This window comes from Protopterus annectens, chromosome 2.part1 (genome assembly GCF_019279795.1).
Source record: "Protopterus annectens isolate FY-2018-M chromosome 2.part1, PAN1.0, whole genome shotgun sequence".
Classification (NCBI taxonomy): domain Eukaryota; kingdom Metazoa; phylum Chordata; order Ceratodontiformes; family Protopteridae; genus Protopterus; species Protopterus annectens.
Window position 1 is genome coordinate 1,217,675,819 of NC_056729.1, and position 7,500 is coordinate 1,217,683,318.

General features: G+C 39.0%; 1 protein-coding gene across 4 annotated transcripts in view; it reads left to right on the forward strand.

Moving 5' to 3' along the window:
- The window catches only part of KLHL29 (kelch like family member 29), a 2,735,259-nt gene that overhangs the window by 410,894 nt on the left and 2,316,865 nt on the right, over positions 1–7,500 (forward strand). The gene's annotated exons all lie outside the window — the stretch shown is intronic.

Here is a 7,500-nt window from a genome sequence, read left to right on the forward strand (position 1 = left end):
ACATGTTAAGTTTTGGTTCTTACAGAGATTCTTGTATTCCCAGCAGTATCTGCACTCACCATGAGACTTAACCCATAGCTTTCAATGTTCTTCATCTACCACTTGTCTCCCTTTGCTACATATTTTCCACTTCTCCATCTCCTAATTATATGCCCATATTTAGTATACCTTATCACATTTCAGCCATCTGCATATTTTTTACCTTCATTCTTCCTACATCTGCTGCCTAACTTCAACTGCTACATTATGCTGTCCGGTTGAAAACGTCAACACCTCTACTACAATGTTTTGTAAAGTTTTAAAGAAGTATTACACCCAGTAGCTATACTGGCCACATCTTCTTACTGCATTTCAGCATTGTATACATACATATATACATATTAGGAAATGCCTGCTTACTTTCAGTGCACATACCAAGCATAGGGAAAAAGACATGAAGATTTTGCATTTTCTTTCCTATGTTCAGACTCATACCTCCTTTTGCAGACCCCTCAGCTTCTTTCTTTTATATAATGTAACATGTTAGATTCTGCTGATAATCATAGGTTCATAGATTTATACTAAACTAATGACCGCTGGTGCCTTTATAATCCTAGCTGTTCAATCCAAATATATGCCATGAGTTATTGTGCCTTAAAGGTTGTATATTAGTTAGGGCATGATTTAATGGTTGCAACTGTCCATCAGAGACATAGGTGTAAGACTAGGGGTAAATTTCTGATTTCCCATCCTCTGGCCCACTTTGTGGGGTTAGGGAAGGGTTCAGCTTCACATGGATGAGAAGCTATTCCATAGAATAGGAATTCTCTGACTTACATACCTGTCCCACCACCATGTCGTGTTTACGTTGCAAGCTAATTTAATTTAAACCTTTAGATCTAGCAGTTCTGGTGCTGTTGATTTTGTTGATATGCAAAAGGTCCATCACAACAGGATGCAGTGATACCTTGTATGCCAGGCATAAATCATCTCTTAGCAGTCTGTTGGAAACAAAGTATAGAGACAGGGCTTTGAGATGATCATTGCTTTCCGTCATTTACACATTGGCTGTATTTTAAAAGTTTGATAAACAACTTTGTCTGGATTCAGATCCTACCTTAATGTGCAGTAAATAACTGCCCATTATTTTAATCTGTTTTCTCTACAGTTCACCCATTTCACTTATTCTGACTTTCACATTGCTTTATCACATCCAAACAAAGTGAAGCATAATATTTGAGGAATATTTCCCACAAAAAAACACCCAATAAAACAGGAAACAGAACGTTAGTGCTCAAAACAGTTTAATAATGCTTTCGTCTAAAGGACTTCTTCAGAAATTAATTTTTATTTTTATTTTTCTGAAGAAGTCCTCTAGATGAAAGCGTTATTAAACTGTTTTGAGTTTTAAAGTTCTGTCGTTTCCTGTTTTATTGTGTGTTTTATTATGGTGCTTTTGTTTTATTACCATTACATCAGACTTTAGCTAGTTGTTGCTGCCCTAATATTTCCTACAAATTACAAGTCAAATAGAAATATTAAAGGTACCTGTGACTGTATATCACACTATCCTTTTGTCCAGATTGTCAGCAAAAATTCCTGTTTTCATATAAAAAAAAAAAAAAAACAAACATGGCATAAAAATCTTATGTTGTTTCCGTCTTCATTTTGTTCTTTTTTTCATCTTCTCAGCTTGGTCTGCGTTTACAGTGCTTATCTAGAGAACACTACAGTTTTGCCCTTAAGTCAGGGAAAAGACTTTCTGACGTAGGAAAGGTGCTTACCAAGCATTTGTTAAGTAACTCATAGCACTACTACTATCAACAAATCCAAATGGAAAAAAGCTGCAGACAAATGTAAAAAATGAAAGCACAGCACACGTAGAGAAATCAGAAAACAATAAAACATCCTTAACCAAAATGATTGCAATTCCAGTTAGCACACAGACATATGCATTAAATAAAGATCTTAAATTACTTTTTCAATAGTGGCATTAAAAATCCCCAAAATTGTAGAAGGAAAAAACAAAAGGGCAATAATAAAATACTTTGAAAAGTCAGTAAACTGTATGTGTTACTTCACTAAAAACTTTTGGAATATTCATTTCATCTACCTAAAGGTCAGTAAAATAATAAAGGTTTCTCAAGTACAAAGAAGCAACACATACAGAACAGCTTGTTGCCACAGAGATGAAACACAGACAATCTTAAAGAAGGCCTTCACAGGTTGCTTGGGCTACTAAAGAGAGTAAAAGAAAAACACATATAAGACATGCTTCACAGAAACATACCACTAAGAAAACACACCAGGAAGCCATGAAAATGCAAAATAGCTTACACTGTGAAAATAACCATATTACACGTATTCAACTCTGCAGCATTTGACCAATTATTGATTGAATGCTGCAGTTTAAAATTTGACAAAACTTGACCTAACAAATAGAATCATATATATATATATATATATATATATATATATATATATATATATATATATATATATTATGCAAACAGATCTAAAACATTTTTGGTTGATTCCTACAATACTGAAATGTCAAGGCTACAAACAGCAAAAAACTAACGTACAGGCTTTAACAGGGTTTCTGCAGGTGGGCAGGACTATTTTCCTTGCTTCTTTGTGATCACTGCTTTGAGCGTAAATTTATTTTGTTCAATGTAATGTGTATCAACAAAAAAAAAAATTATCACAACTTATCAACTTATGTGTATGTATGTATATATATATATATATATATATATATATATATATATATATATATTATCTGTATATATGAGTCTACTTTTAAATCCCGAATTACCAGAAGACTGAATGACACATGGCTCAGACCATAAGGCCAAAATTTCAAATTTCTGAAACTTTAAAAGATCGTGTTCTAGAATACCAAAATGTAATTGAAAAGTTAAATGGCAAGTGGTTTAATGGTGCATTTTCCCTTTAATGTTACTTACTAAGCATGTAAAAAATATGGAGGAGTTGACATTCCCTGTTTTAATTGTCTTTGGAGAAGTTTATGGAAGTTTAAAGTGTAAAAAAAAAAAAGAAGCTGTAATACACAAGCCAGTGCATTTCTTTGTGCCGGTCCCAAGCCCGGATAAATGGGGAGGGTTGTGTCAGGAAGGGCATCCAGCATAAAACTTTGCCAAATCTTTTCATGCAGTCACCAGTTAATATTTCCATACCTGATTGGTCGAGGCAGGGTTAACAATGACCACCACCAGTACTGTTAGCCAACAGGGTGCTGGCGGAAATTGGGCTACTGTTGGCCGAAGGAGGAGAAGAGGCGGAAGGCATGGCCGAAGGCAGGAAGAGAGGAGAAAGGCTAGGACTGTGGTAGTGAGTGTCGGAACTTTGAATGTTGGCAGTATGACTTGTATAGGGAGAGAGCTAGCTGATATGATGGACAGAAGGAAGGTTGTTATATTGTGTGTGCAAGAGACCAGATGGAAGGGGAGTAAGACTAGGTGTATCGGAGGTGGGTTCAAATTGTTTTATCATGGTGTGGATGGGAGGAGAAATGGCGTAGGAGTTATTCTGAAGGAACAGTATGCAAAGAGTGTTTTGGAGGTGAATAGGGTGTCGGATAGAGTGATGTTTATGAAGCTGGAAATTGATGGTGTAATGATTAATGTTGTTAGTGCATATGCTCCACAAGTTCGGTGTGCAATGGATGAGAAAGAAAAATTTTGGAGTAAATTGGATGAACTGGTGATGACTGTACCCAAGGGTGAGAGAGTGGTGATTGGAGCAGATTTAAATGGGCATGTTGGTGAAGGGAACAGTGGGGATGAGGAAGTGATGGGTAGGTATGGTGTTAAACAAAGGAATGTAGAAGGTCAGATGGTAGTGGATTTTGCGAAAAGGATGGATATGGCTGTGGTGAATACGTATTTTAACAAGAGGGAGGAGCATAGGGTGACATACAAGAGTGGAGGAAGATGCACACAGGTGGATTATATCTTATGTAGGAAGGCCAGTTTGAAGGAGATTGGAGACTGTAAAGTGGTGGCTGGAGAAAGTGTAGTTAGGCAGCATAGGATGGTGGTTTGTAGGATGACGTTGGTGATCAAGAAGAGGAGGAGGAGTGTGAGGGCAGCACCAAGGATCAAATGGTGGAAATTGAAAAAGTGTAATTGTGAGGTGGAGTTCAGGGATGAGTTAAGACAGGCACTGGGTGGCAGTGAAGAGTTACCAAATAGCTGGGTAACTACAGCAGAGCTAGTAAGGGAGATGGCTAGAAAGGTGCTTGGTATCACATTGGGACAGAGGAAGGATGACAAGGAGACATGGTGGTGGAATGAGGAAGTACAGAAGAGTATACAGGCAAAGAGGTTGGCAAAGAAGAAGTGGGATTGTCAGAGAGATGAAGAAAGTAAACAGGAGTATAAGAAGATGAGGTGCATGACAAAGAGAGAGGTGGTGAAGGCTAAGGATAAGGCATATGAAGAGTTGTATGAAAGGTTGGACACTAAGGAGGGAGAAAAGGACCTGTACCGATTGGCTAGACAGAGGGACCGAGCTAGGAAAGATGTGCAGCAGGTAAAGGTGATAAAGGATAATGAGGGAAACATACTCACAAGCGAGGAGAGTGTGTTGAGGAGATGGAAAGAGTACTTTGAGGGGTTGATGAATGAAGAGAATGAGAGGAAGAGAAGGTTGGATGATGTGGGGATAGTGAATCATGAAGTACAATGGATTAGCAAGGTGGAAGTAAGGATAGCTATGAAGAGAATGAAGAATGGAAAGGCTGTTGGCCCAGATGACATACCTGTGGAAGCATGGAGGTGTTTAGGTGAAATGGCAGTGGAGTTTTTAACCAGATTGTTTAATGAAATCTTGGAAAGTGAGAGGATGCCTGAGGAATGGAGGAAAAGTGTTTTGGTACCGATTTTTAAGAATAAGGGTGATGTGCAGAGCTATAGTAACTACAGAGGGATTACATAATACTATGTATTAACTATCAAAACTTGTAACATTTTCTCTGTTTATAAGTATGTAAACTCTGTTCATAAGTATGTAAACTAATGTCAATGTGGAATTTATAAGTATGTAACTATTGTCGATGGCTTTTCTCCCCTGGCCTCGCTTGAAAAATGGACATGTATCCAGTCGGATTTTCCCGGTCAACAAATGTAAAATAAAATAAATAAATAAATAAAATTACATTGATCAGTCACAGCACAAAGTTATGGGAAAGAGTAGTGGAAGCTAGGTTAAAAAGGGATGTGATGATTAGTGAACAGCAGTATGGTTTCATGCCGGGAAAGAGCACTATAGATGCGATGTTTGCTCTGAGAGTGTTGATGGAGAAGTACAGAGAATGTGAGAAGGAGTTGCATTGTGTTTTTGTAGACTTGGGGAAAGCATATAACAGGGTGCCTATAGAGGAGTTGTGGTATTGTATGAGGAAGTCAGGAGTGTCAGAGAAGTATGTAAGAGTGGTACAGGATATGTACGAGGGTAGTGTGACAGTGGAGAAGTCTGCGGTGGGAGTGACAGATGCATTTAAGGTGGAGGTGGGGTTACATTAAGGATCAGCTCTGAGCCCTTTCTTATTTGCAATGGTGATGGACAGGTTGACAGACAAGATCAGACAGGAGTCCCCATGGACTATGATGTTTGCAGATGACATTGTGATCTGTAGTGAGAGTAGGAAACAGGTGGAGGAGACCCTGCAGAGATGGAGATATGCTCTAGAGAGAAGAGGAATGAAGGTCAGCAGGACTAAGACAGAATATATGTGTGTGAATGAGAGGGAGGATAGAGGAATAGTGAGGATGCAAGGAGTAGAGGTGGCGAAGGTGGATGAGTTTAAATACTTGGGGTCAATAGTTCAGAGTAACGGCGAGTGTGGAAGAGAGGTGAAGAGGAGAGTACAGGCAGGATGGAGTGGGTGGAGAAGAGTGTCAGGAGTGATTTGTGACAGACAAGTACCTGTAAGAGTGAAAGGGAAGGTCTACAGGAGGGTAGTGAGACTGGCTATGTTATATAGGATGGAGACAGTGGCATTGACAAAAAGGCAGGAGTTTGAGCTGGATGTGGCAGAGTTAAAGATGTTAAGATTTACACTGGGTGTGACAAGGGTGGACAGGATTAGGAATAAGTATATTAGAGGGTCAGCCCAGGTTGGAAGGTTTGGAGACAAAGCCAGAGAGGCAAGATTATGTTGGTTTGGACATGTGCTGAGAAGGGATGCGGAGTATATTGGGAAAAAGATGCTAAGGATGAAGCTACCAGGTAACAGGAAAAGAGGAAGGCCTAAGATAAGGTTTATGGATGTGGTGAGAGAGGACATGCAGGTGGTTGGTGTGACAGAGCAAGATGCAGGGGACAGGAAGAAATGGAAACAGGTGATACGCTGTGGCGACCCCTAACGGGAACAGCCAAAAGAAGATGATGATGATGATGATGTGTTCATTTAGAACAGAGCTTTAAAGTTAAAGAATGTTGGCTTTGTAAGTAGAAATGTACCAGCAAATGTAGAGGTACAGGAGTTATTGTTCGTTTAGGTAGTGGTTGCTAGTTAAAAACAATTAATTTGTCATAATGGGGCCTCCTACCACAGCCATCATTGTGTCTCCCTTAAAGAACTAAACTGGCTAGAACTCCCACAACTCCTTCACCTTAATCAACTAACCCTCACTCATAAACTTATTAACCACCCCCACAAAATCCCATCCCTTCAACCCCTTCTTCAACCCTATCACTCCATTAGGCCCCTACGATTCAAGCAACAAAAATCGACTCATTGTTATCAAACCCAAAAACTCAGCAGGATAAGCTCTATTTTCCTGTACCATATCAAAACTTTGGAACAATCTTCCCCCTTCCTTAACTACTCTACCTTCCAGTAGCCTTTTCAAGACTGCACTCAAATCCCAATTAAATTTGCAGTGGCTTTGTCCGTGCTCTAATCCAGCTAACACCCCCCACTCTTCTCTCCCTCCTCCACTTAGACTCTTAACCCAACTATTCTTCCACTACTACTAACCACAGTCGGAATAAGCTAATTGACTTTGCGTACTTTAAAATTTGTTTGACCACTTTGTTACAACTTTTATTATAAACAACAATAAGCTATCTTAACTTGTAACTATTTACTGTATATACTGTTGATAATCAATATCTAGTTATTGTATTAATGCCAACAGTCAGTCATGTTGTTTGCCGTTGCTTCAACTTTCTATCACTACTTATCATGTAAATGTTGTGGAGCTTTTCTCCCTGGGCATCCGCTGAAAAAGGACCTGTGTCCAGTCAGAATGGAGTAGAAAGGTATACTCTATACTGTGACATAGTGCTGAAATGTTGAGACAATTCTTTAGTGATCGCTAGACTGTTCTCCTTTCCTCAAAGTAGTGTGATCTTGGAGTTGGTATATTTAATCTGCAGGGGGTGTAGGGGATACAGGGGGGCTCAAGCAATAAAAAAATAGTATGTTATGGTTCCTTTCCAGTTTTCAGTATTGTGGGACTCAGTGTTTTAAACTTTCAGGAATTTTAA